This window comes from Lynx canadensis, chromosome E1, assembly GCF_007474595.2.
Source record: "Lynx canadensis isolate LIC74 chromosome E1, mLynCan4.pri.v2, whole genome shotgun sequence".
Taxonomy (NCBI): domain Eukaryota; kingdom Metazoa; phylum Chordata; class Mammalia; order Carnivora; family Felidae; genus Lynx; species Lynx canadensis.
Genome location: NC_044316.2, coordinates 7,509,167 through 7,520,876, shown reverse-complemented (window position 1 = coordinate 7,520,876; position 11,710 = coordinate 7,509,167). Strand labels below are relative to the sequence as shown.

Below are 11,710 nucleotides of genomic sequence, written 5' to 3'. Positions count from 1 at the left end.
AAAAATTTTGTTTAAAGAATATATTTAACTATAGAACTCTTTGTGTATGTTATGTCTACCAACAATCTGCAGAGATTATTTGGAAAAACACCAATGTAACAAAATTGACCCAAACCAGGTGTTGGCTGCTGGTAGGAGGTGAGTCAGACCAGTGGGGGCTGATATCTTGAGGACGGAAAGATCTGCCCAATTGGGGCAGCCAATTGGAAACCAACCCAACAGCAGGAGGCCATGGGAACGTGCGTTCATGAAAGAGTCCAGAATATCATGGTGGTAGGAAAATGGAGGCCCAGACAAGCAGCAGCAACATGACAAACAGCACCGAGGAGTGACCAGAGGTAGTGCCTGGGTTTTCTGACACCCCGTAGAGCTCAGCAACACGAAATCTGGCAGAGGGCCATATGCTAATGTTCAAGGAGGGAATGAGAATACCAGGGGCTAGTTGGTAAAGGAATCTCAAATTTAAGTGTGAGGTTCAGGGATGGAACCATGAAAACAAGCAGTGAATTCATCTCTAGGGACCAGAAATGCTCCTGCAGAATTTGGCAAAGAGGCAAAATTGATCCAGACAAGGGTAAAAAGTGGGCTTGGAATTTCCAGAAGCTTCGCATCAAGGAGCAAAGTGAGAGTCTAGCGATGCCATGTAGAGAAGAAGACTAAATGTGACCCCTTAAATCCTGCATGATTTAGAATTCATGGTCACAGACCTGAGCTGAGCCCACAGGTGAGAGCCAAGAGGCTGTGACTGTGGGAAAAAGACGTACAAGGATCAAGGCGCCAAGGTGGTCATTACAGAGTGGAAAGTCAACACATCCGTGAGGCATATTCATATAGCAGGTGGCTAAGGGTCCACGGGTATGCCTCCTTTTTGCATCCTATGCCTCGGATCCCCAGCTGAGTGCTGTCTGCACTACAGCAGATTGCATCTCTGAGCTAGCTGGCATCCCACGATGCACTTTGCAGCCCCAAGGTTGGATTTACAGCCTGTGGCACCCAGCAGGGTAATCACCCTCCTGTTTGGGCTGTTCTGCACCATTTCCTAGGGACAGACTCCCCTCCCAGAGCGGTTGAGGTACTTTGGCACTCTAAGAATGCAACTCTATAGACTTGGTTGATGTCCAAGTTAAGTTTTTAAGCAAGAGAACTTGGCATTAAATTACCCCGAGTGACTGTCATCACTCTGAAGCCAGCAAAAGTTACTCTGCTCAATAAAGTTCTGAGAAATATGTTGAACCTTGGGCAAATTTATGATTCTCTTTTCTCAACTCATGGTTAAGACTATTAAGCCAAAGAATTTTTCCCTCTGTCTCTGCTGGAACTAGATAAAGCTGTTGCCCTACCATTATATTCCAAAATATCCAGTTAGGAAATGTGGCCGGCATTTCTTTAAAAATTTGTATTAGATAAAGCAGAATGCAATTAACATGGAATAAGGCAGACATTTAGCAAATTGCTGTGAGAACAGGGAGAGGAAAGAATGATTCTGTTTTGAATGATAATCAAGGAAGCATTCATGGAAGAGACACCGTTGAGTTAGGCTTTGAAAGGTAAAGAAAAGAATAATGCATTGCTGATTTACTTGCTGGCCTCCAGAGGGTTTCAATCTGGGGAACCTATCTCAGGGGGATCTCAGAGAGAGTTAAAAAAGAGTCGCTTTGCTTTTAGCTCTAATATTCTGGCCCCGAGTTAATGACCACTTAGGTAAGAATGAGAGCCATTACCGGGTTCTACTCCTGAAACCAATACTACATTGTATGTTAACTAACTTGAATTTAAATAAATAAGTTAAAAAAAAAAAAAGAAAGAAAGCAGTTCTTTCATTTCTCTTAGCTTTGAGCTTCCTTGGGGGAGGGCCATAACAAGCATTTTGTTTTGTTTTCCTTTGTAATGTGGAGGAAGACTGAAAAGCCAGAGGGTCAACTCTAAAGACTCTGTGTGCAAATGTTGATGGGGATTGACATCATTAAGCCCGTGGAAGGGAGAGGTTGCAGATTAGTGCAGTTGCAGAGGAAGAATCAATTGACCTGGAGAAGAATGTGGCAAAAGAGCCTTGCGTGCCTCGGGAATGGGGGTTCTCTTGGATGCAACAAGCCAGAGGTCGCAAGACCTCGCATGAATGTGGTTTGGTGGCACCTTGAAAGCCCGGATGGAGAAGATAAAGTCCTGCGAAACTGACTAGGAAACACAAAGACCATAGACAGTGAAAGCACATTAACTCTCAGGGGCATCAGATACCAGAATACTCTAAAGACCAGACTCCTCCCCCATTTTTTTAGACCCAACAGAATAGGGAAGAAATCTTCCATTGTTACTTGATGTTGAATTCCATGTGGAGTCTGGCGTGTGAGGGCTGTAAACCAGATTCTAATCCGATTTATAAAAATGAAGAAATATTACAGTTTTCCACATTGAGTATCATGGGAAAATTCATGACTGTCATATTTCAAAATCTGCAATGGTACATTAGAATTCCGTATCTAATTTCCAAGCTATTCTGCTGAAAGCATCTTCAATTTTTATATCCATCTTGTAGTCATTAACAGCTATGTCTTTGGAATCAGAAAGAGGTAGTTTGAATAATAACTGTGCTTCTAACATGATTTATAAACAAAAGTCACTTAATATTTTTGAGCTTCAGGTGCCTCCTGTGGAAATGGGGATACCTACCCAACAGGGTTATCATGACGTTAATTGGATAATCCATTTCTGAAAAAAGAGCTTAATTTCTTAGCCGGCACTTAGAATGCCTTCAACAAGCGGTAGCTTCTGTGATTATTTTTGTGCTGCTGGGGTTGGGACCAGGAGTCTGGTCACCTAGGCTCTATCAACACTGGGACAGGAGCTTGGGAAAATCACCTGCATGTCAGTGTCCCCCATCTTTCCACCTGAGACACTTGGGAATGACAAATGACCTCACGCCATGCTCAGGAGGGAAAGGGTAATCTTCCTTCCCTGGTGGGATTTATTCCTATTTCTGGAGGGAATGTGAATTCAGGATAAGCTGTGGTCTAGGTAGCTCTTTTGCAAGAGGTAGGAGAGAATTTCTACTTCTCAAATGTCTATTTTTTTAATGTTTATTTTTGAGAGAGAGAGAGTTTCACAAGTAGGGGAGGGAAAAAGAGAAGGGACAGAGGATCTGAAGCAGGCTCCATGCTGACAGCAGAGACCCCGATGAGGGGCTTGAATTCACAAACCATGAGATCATGATCTGAGCTGAAGTCGGATGCTTAATTGACTGCCTGCCACCCAGGCGCCCCTAATTCTCATTTGCTAACGTGCATACAAATCTTCCGGTGTTTTAGAGATTTTATCTTTTTAAGTACTCTCTCCGCCCACTGTGGGACTTAAACCCACGACCCCAAGATCGAGAGTCACATGCTCTACCAACTGAACCAGGCAGGCACCCCTACATCTTCTGGTGTTTTAAAATACAGTTTATTAATAGAACGTTTGAAGTATTGTAAGGCTAACGAATCAGGAGATGACTGCCATCAAAAGAATGGTTTATTACTCACAGTTGCCCCGAGAAGGAGGTAGTACACCATGCTGTGGGGGACATACCCAAGGTCAGTCACTGGTCAGAGAGAGAAGGGAGAGCTGTGGCTAGTTTTAGGTGTTTCCTCAGAAAGGAAGGGGTGAACCAGGGTAAAAAGGCTTACACTTAGTTAGGTAATTTCAGTGGTCTCTGGGGCAAAGGGGCCATCCCTAGTTGTCTGGTACCTTCTCCCCTAGTGCAGTGATTAGAATAGTGGCCTGGAGAATGAGAGCCCCATAAAGAAGGTGGTTGGGGTGCGGGCTCTGGACTGGTTGGTTTGTAACTGAAAAGCAAGCTTGGGGGCGAGTTGCCCATTCACTTTGGGAATTGGCTAGCCTTGGGAGGGGCTCTCCAGGCTCTGCAAGCCCCCAGATGTCAGAGCATCAGAACTACAGAAAATAAAAGACACCATTAATACACCAGGGAATCTTATTAAAACACAGAATTCTGAGCCTCACGACTGAGATTCTGACTTGCTTGGCCTGAAGATGAAGCTTATTTGTTTGCATTTCTTTTTTTTTTTTTTAACGTTTATTTATTTTTGAGACAGAGAGAGACAGAGCGTGAGCGGGGGGGGGGGGCTGAGAGAGAGGGAGACACAGAGTCTGAAGCAGGCTCCAGGCTCTGAGCTGTCCGCACAGAGCCTGATACGGGGCTTGAACCCACCAACTGGAAGATCATGACCTGAGCTGAAGTGGGACACCCAACTGACTGAGCCACCCAGGCGCCCCTCATTTGTTTGCATTTCTGATCAGCCCCCAGGTGACCCTACATGCGGCTGGTTTGTGGATTATACTCTGAAGGAAGATGAGCAAACGGCATTGTTAGCACCCCAGAAAACATACTCTGAGTAGAGGCGATCTGTTCTCCAACAGCTCCCATCCCGGATGAGGATAGCAGAGGGAAATAGATCCTCATGCTGCCCCTGCTGTGCACAGAACTGGGTGAAAGGGTCTGGTTACTAGAGGTCTTCGTTTCAGCTCTTCAAATGTAGAGACGTTAAGGTCAAATTAAACATGTTGGTGGTCTCAGTATAATTCAAAACGATTGAGCCTGCCCCCCAAAGGCACTTAGGCACTTAGCGGGAAGGAGAATTCCATTAGTTAATTGACCACCAACCATTCGGAGAACTTCCCCTATGCGAAGGAGTGGACCAGGTGCTGGGGAGATTTTATTTTCAGTTTTACTCAAACATAACACAAAACCTAAGTGCACAGTTTAATGAGTCTTGAAAAGGCAAGGCATGTAACCACAACCCAGATCAAGGAATAGAACATTCACCAGGGCCACAGAAGGCTCCCTGATCCCCAACCCTGCCAGTTACTGGGCCCCCAACAATCCTGACTTCTATCACCAGGGATTGGTTTTGCCTGGTTTTGAACTTCATGTGAATTAAGTCGTAGAGTGTATATGCTTGTGTCTTTTGTGTCTGGCGTCCTCCACTCCACACTGTGAGGTCCATCTGTGTGGTGCTTTGCACAGTCATGGTTCATTCTCACTGCTGTGTAGTTTTCCATTGTGTGAATAAACCACACTTCTTCCAACCTACTGGTGGTGGACATTTGCGGGGGGGGTTCTATTTCGAGGCACTGTTATGAGTATTCTTTTTTTTTTAATTTATTTTAATTTTTAATAAATTAACTTATTTTTTAAGTTTATTTACTTATTTTGAGAGAGAGAGAGTGTGAGACTGGGGGAGAGGCAGAGAGAGAGAAACCCCTACAGGCTCTGCACTGTCATGAACCCTGAGATCATGACCTAAGCTGAAACCAAGAGTCAGATGCTCAACTGACTGAGCCACCCAAGTGTCCCAAATTAATTTATTATTTTAATTTTTAGAGAGTAGGGGAAGGAGCAGAGTAAGAGAGAGAGAATCTTTTTTTTCAATATATGAAATTTATTGTCAAATTGGTTTCCATACAACACCCAGTGCTCATCCCAAAAGGTGCCCTCCTCAATACCCATCACCCCCCCTCCCCTCCTTCCCACCCCCCATCAATCCTCAGTCCGTTCTCAGTTTTTAAGAGTCTCTTATGCTTTGGCTCTCTCCCACTCTAACCTCTTTTTTTTTTTTTTTCCCTTCCCCTCCCCCATAGGTTTCTGTCAAGTTTCTCAGGATCCACATAAGAGTGAAAACATATGGTATCTGTCTTTCTCTGTATGGCTTATTTCACTTAGCATCACACTCTCCAGTTCCATCCACGTTGCTACAAAGGGCCATATTTCGTTCTTTCTCATTGCCCTGTAGTACTGCATTGTGTATATAAACCACAATTTCTTTATCCATTCATCAGTTGATGGACATTTAGGCTCTTTCCATAATTTGGCTATTGTTGAGAGTGCTGCTATAAACATTGGGGTACAAGTGCCCCTATGCATCAGTACTCCTGTATCCCTTGGGTAAATTCCTAGCAGTGCTATTGCTGGGTCATAGGGTAGGTCTATTTTTAATTTTCTGAGGAACCTCCACACTGCTTTCCAGAGCGGCTGCACCAATTTGCATTCCCACCAACAGTGCAAGAGGGTTCCTGTTTCTCCACATCCTCTCCAGCATCTATAGTCTCCTGATTTGTTCATTTTGGCCACTCTGACTGGCGTGAGGTGATATCTGAGTGTGGTTTTGATTTGTATTTCCCTGATGAGGAGCGACGTTGAGCATCTTTTCATGTGCCTGTTGGCCATCCGGATGTCTTCTTTAGAGAAGTGTCTATTCATGTTTTCTGCCCATTTCTTCACTGGGTTATTTGTTTTTCGGGTGTGGAGTTTGGTGAGCTCTTTATAGATTTTGGATACTAGCCCTTTGTCCAATATGTCATTTGCAAATATCTTTTCCCATTCCGCTGATGCCTTTTAGTTTTGTTGGTTGTTTCCTTTGTGTGCAGAAGCTTTTTATCTTCATAAGGTCCCAGTAATTCACTTTTGCTTTTAATTCCCTTGCCTTTGGGGATGTGTCGAGTAAGAGATTGCTACGGCTGAGGTCAGAGAGGTCTTTTCCTGCTTTCTCCTCTAGGGTTTTGATGGTTTCCTGTCTCACATTCAGGTCCTTTATCCATTTTGAGTTTATTTTTGTGAATAGTGTGAGAAAGTGGTCTAGTTTCAACCTTCTGCATGTTGCTGTCCAGTTCTCCCAGCACCATTTGTTAAAGAGACTGTCTTTTTTCCATTGGATGTTCTTTCCTGCTTTGTCAAAGATTAGTTGGCCATACGTTTGTGGGTCTAGTTCTGGGGTTTCTATTCTATTCCATTGGTCTATGTGTCTGTTTTTGTGCCAGAGAGAGAGAGAATCTTTAAGCAGGTTCCACGCTCAGCACAGAGCCCGAGGTGCGACACAATTCCAAGATGCTGGGATTATGACCTGAGCCAAAATCAAGTCAGACCCTCAACCAACTGAGCCACCCAGGGTCCCCAATGTTACAAGCATTAAAAAAAATTTTTTAACACTTATTTATTTTTGAGAGACAGAGTGAGACAGAGCATGAGCATGGGAGGCGCAGAGAGAGAGGGAGAACATAGAATCTGAAGCAGGCTCCAGGCTCCAAGCTGTCAGCACAGAGCCCAATGCGGGGCTTGAACCCACGGACCATGAGATCATGACCTGAACCAAAGTTGGACGCCTAACCGACTGAGCCACCCAGGCACCCCTGTTATGAGCATTCTTATTCGTGTTCCATAGGGACTGTTGGGTATATACCTAGGAGCAGATTCTGTGCATCACGAGAATTTGTATTGAGCCCAAACGACTTCCAAAGCGATCAGGCCAGCTTGCACATGCATCAGCAATGAATGAGAGTTCCGGTCGCTCCACATCCTTGTCAACATGTACTCTCAACAGCCCTTGTCATTTTAACGATTCTGGTGGGTGTGTTGTGGTATCACGTCTTGAGTTTTTAATGTGTACAGGTGGAGAATGTTGGCAAGGAGAATACAGTGAACGGGAGTGTGGAGGTGAGGAACCTCTAGCCATACTAGGGCAGCTAACCTGGGGGAAACGTTTCCGTGGATGAGAAATGTCTTTCAGCAGGAGCTGCAGTGGGACAGGCCGTCAGTGCTCTCCTCCGGGTATGTTTGAAGCAATGCTTAAAGCAAGAGGCTAAAAACGGGAGAATTAAGTAGAATGTGAGTGTTGAATTAGGCATCCGGAAACTGCAAACAGAGAATCCACATATTCATAAGAAAGAAAATTCCTGAGCTTTCGCTATATGTTAGAAGCTGTGTTACCTGGATACTGTGGATATGAAAGTAAATAATGTTCAGAAGAGATGAGTAAGGTTGGGGCGCTTGGATGGCTCAGTCAGTTAACGTCTGACTCTTGATTTCGGCTCAGGTCACGATCTCCCAGTTCCTGAGATCAAGCCCTGTATAGGGCTCTGTGCTGATCGTGCGGACGGAGCCTGCTTGGGATTTTCTGTCTCCCTCTCTCCTTGATCCTACCCCACTTGCACTCTCTCTCTTAAAGTAAATAAAGAAACATTAAAAAAAAGAAGAAATGAGTAAGACAGATAATAAAGCATTGCGACAAATTCTCCAATAGAGCTTCCTACAGCCTGGAAGCAGGCTATCCCTCAGTTGGCCTGGTAGGGCTGGGAGTACTTCCCTAGGAGGTGACATTGGATCCGAGTGTTGGTAAATCAGTGGTGGTTCATTAAGAAGGTGATGAACAGAGAAGCATGAGCCATGGTTCGAAGAGGTGGAAGGTTATGGGGATGTGGTTGGAGAAAAGTCCAGTCGGTTTGCACAGATGTGCGGGAGTGGGTGAGAGCAGACTGGGAGCAGCCTTGTAAATACTGCTGAGCATGAACGAGCTGTGGGCAAGGAGAAGCCGCCGAAGTCCTTCAAAGGGGGCCGCCGAGATCCCTTGGAAGGATATGGCGATAGCACGGGCCTTGTGATCTAAGGTAGGCGGCGGAGGAAATAAAAAGAAAGTGACAGAAGTGACTTCAAAGAAAATACGGCTCAGGTCTCCTCTGGCAGAGCAAAAAAAATCCTCATTTCTTGGGAACCGGAGAAGTGCTCAAGGTGATGATGTTGTTCTGCTGGGATGGGCCCAGTCCGAAGGTGATTTTTCAAAAGCAGCTGCTCTAAGTGTTGGTTAAATGGTGCCAAGGGATTATTCGCTGGACACAGGTGCCACGTTCAATGTTACTCATCTATCAATAAAGGCAGACTCCGGGTGCCGGCTGGATGCTGGATGGCAGCCGGGCACCCCTGAGACAGGAATCCTGTTAGCAGATGCGTCTCCCTGCTTTCTTCTGGGGGCTCCGCTGCCGACTTCAAAGAGGAGCCTCAAGTCCTCGGCTTCCGCTTTGCCTCTCGATCATTGCAGCCATGGCTCCTGCCCGGGTGACCCAAATACACCCTTCCCATCGTTTGAGATGGTTCCTACACACTTTCCCCCCTGCGTTTTGTTTTTTTTTTTTTTTAAACATACATTTTAATGTTTATTTATTTATTTTTGAGAGAGAGAGAGAGCATGAGTGGGGAAGGGGCAGAGAGAGAAGGGGACAGAGAATCCCAAGCAGGCTCCGTCCTGTCTGCACAGAGCCCAATGCGGAGCTCGAACTCACCAACCGGGAGGTGATGACTGAGCCGGAGGCTTCACCGACTGAGCCACCCAGGTGCCCCTTACCCTGCGTTTTTAACACAGGAAAGGAATTTTTAAGCACTTAATCAATTTTTGATTAAATAATAAAGGCAATTACGTACATTTTATAAAAGGTATGTAGGAGGAGGTGGTCGTGACAAATGAATTTCTCTTACCTTCCTTTCTCCAGTCACCTGCTTTCTCTTCCCAGTGCAAACGCTATTACCCTCTTTCTCTTTTTGTTTTTTTTTTTTAATTTTTTTTTAAGTTTATTTATTTTTGCAGAGAGGGAGAGAGAGAGAGCGAGCATGAGTGTGGGAAGGGCAGAGAGAGACGGAGACACAGAATCTGAAACAGGCTCCAGGCTCCGAGCCATCAGCCCAGAGCCCGACGTGGGGCTCGAACTCACGGACCGTGAGATCACGACCCGAGCCGAAGTCGGACGCTCAACGGACTGAGCCACCCAGGCGCTCTCTTTTTTTGTTTGTTTTAATATAATTTATTGTCAAATTGGTTTCCATCCAACACCCAGTGCTCATCCCAACAGGTGCCCTCCTCAATGCCCATCACCCACTTTCCCCTCTCCCCCACCCCCCATCTTTCTTGTGAATCATTTCAAAGATGTTCTACGCAATTACAAACATAGGCCTATGTGTTTTTTTGTTTTTTTACACTTATTTATTTATTTATTTATTTATTTATTTTTTTTTTAAAGCATAAAGGATAGCACATCATACACCTTGCTCTCTGCCTTTTTTACACCCTGGATATAGTTCCCCATTATTCCTTTTTGGGAAGGCTGCATGGTATTCCATTCATTTATTTGATCAGGACTTTTGGCTGATAAAGAGACTTTTGGCTACGATAAACACTGTCCCAGTGAAGCAGTGAATATCTTCATTTCTTGAGAAGACCTATTCACAAGACAAATTCCTAGAAATAGAACCGCCAGGCCACCAGGCAGGAATATGGAACATTTTGAGAGATTTTACCAAATTATACTTTATAGGACCTGTTCCAATTTTTACTCCTAAGGAAAGTCTGCTTTGTTTTTTTTGTTTTTTTTTTTTTCCCACATGTTCCCTGACCATACAGCGTATTATAAAATTTTGGCTTTTGTCAATTTTAAGTATAAAACTTTTCAATAGAAAAACGTATTTGGGTTTTTACTTTTCATACATCTTCTTCTTGGGGCTGAGCATGTTTACATCGTTTTGAGTCATTTGAAATTCTTTTTACAAAATGAACCCTGATCTTATATCTTGACCGTTTTCCCATAGGATTGTTTATCTTTTTCTTACTGATTGGCAAGAGCTCCCTATATATTAAGAAAATTATTCCTTTGTGCATAAGATGCAAACCTTTTCCCCAGTTTTCTGAGTTTGTACTTTATTTTTGCAATAACAAATTAATTTTTTTTAACGTTTATTTATTTTTGAGACAGAGAGACAGAGCATGAATGGGGGAGGGTCAGAGAGAGAGAGGGAGACACAGAATCTGAAACAGGCTCCAGGCTCTGAGCTGTCAGCACAGAGCCCGACGCGGAGCTTGAACTCACGAACCGCGAGATCATGACCTGAGCTGAAGTCGGACGCTTAACCGACAGCCACCCAGGCGCCCCGATTTTTTTTTTTTATGTAGTAGAATTTCTTGTATTTCTGTTTAGTTTGGTGTCACACTTAGGATTTCCAACTGTGAGGTTATTTTAAGTTACCATGATCTCTTTTGGTACGTTTAGTGTCATCTTTATTTTATTTGTTAAAAAGTAATCTCTACACCCAGCGTAGGACTCAAACTCACAACTCTGAGATCAAGTATTGCACACTCCACCGACAGCGTCGGCCAGGCGTCCCTGGTGTCACTTTTAATTTTTTTAAGTAGGCTCCACACCCAGTACAGAGCCCATCGTGGGGCTTGAACTCACAACCCTGAGATCAAGACCTGAGCTGAGATCAAGAGGGGGATGTTTACCAACTGAGCCACCCAGGCAGCCCCCTGGTGTCATTTTTTAAAATGTGTATTTTGAAATAATTTTGGACTTACAGAAGAGTGGTTAAGATAGTCTTCACCTGGGGCACCTGGGTAGCTCAGTCAGGTAAGTATTAACTCTTGAATTCAGCTCAGGTCATGATCCCAGAGTCGTGGGATCGAGTCCTGTGTCGGGCTCTACACTGAGTATAGAGCCTGCTTGAGATTCTCTCTCTCTCTCTCTCTCTCTCTCTCTCTGTTTCTCTCTGCCTCACCCCTGCTCAGTGCTCTTGCTCTCTCTCTCTAAAAAAAAAAAAAAAAAAAAAAATAGTCCTTACCCACCTTTGGCTAATGGTAATACTGTACAAGTACTAAAACTAAGAAGTCAACATTAGTACAATACTCTTAATGAAACGTAGATACTAGTGGGATTTCTAGTTTTCCATGTATGTCCTTTTTTTCTGTTATAGGGACCAATCCAGAATCTCACATTTTATTGCTCTGCGTCCTTAATTTCCTCTGATATGTGACAGTTCCTCAATATTTGTCTTTTGTGATCTTGACATTTTTGAAGCATTCCAGTCAAATATTTTGTAAAATGTCCATCTCTTTAATTTTGTCTGATG

At 44.1% G+C, this 11,710-nt stretch overlaps 1 non-coding gene across 1 annotated transcript; it reads right to left on the bottom strand.

Moving 5' to 3' along the window:
* Window positions 1-3,329: 3,329 nt before the first annotated feature.
* TRNAE-CUC lies at window positions 3,330-3,402 on the bottom strand. Its single transcript has one exon. It is a non-coding gene; the product is annotated as a tRNA-Glu (tRNA).
* Between the last annotated feature and the right edge of the window lie 8,308 nt (window positions 3,403-11,710).